Raw genomic sequence first — 549 nt, 5'->3', positions numbered from 1 at the left:
GACCAAATGGACTCAATTGATACCTACAGAACACTCCATCCAAAGACCACAGAATACACACTCTACTCATCACTGCATGGAACGTATTCTCAGATCGATCAAATACTTGGCCATAAATCAAGCATAAGCAAATTTAAAAGAACCGAAATTTTACCATGCGCCTTCTCAGACCACAGTGGAATAAAAATAAACATTAACATCAACAAGGTCCCCTCAAAACCCACAAAGACATGGATACCAAACAGTATGATTCTAAACAACTCCTGGGTCAATGATGAAATCAAAACAGAGATCAAAAGATATCTGGAAACAAATGTAAATGAAGAAACATCTTACCAAAATCTCTGGAATGCCATGAAATCTGTAGTAAGAGGGGAATTTATATCCCTACAAACACGCATGAAGAAAATGGAAGGATCACAAATTAACAGCCTAACAAGCCATCTAAGGAAAAAATCAAGACCACAAAAACCCTAATTTCAGCAGAAGAATCCAGATCACCAAATTAAAAGCCCAAATCCAGGACATAGAAGACAAAAAGATAATACA

The sequence above is a fragment of the Carlito syrichta genome, unplaced genomic scaffold (genome assembly GCF_000164805.1).
Source record: "Carlito syrichta isolate Samal-C Ts95f unplaced genomic scaffold, Tarsius_syrichta-2.0.1 Scaffold121298, whole genome shotgun sequence".
NCBI classification, from domain to species: domain Eukaryota; kingdom Metazoa; phylum Chordata; class Mammalia; order Primates; family Tarsiidae; genus Carlito; species Carlito syrichta.
This window is presented reverse-complemented; position numbering follows the sequence as displayed.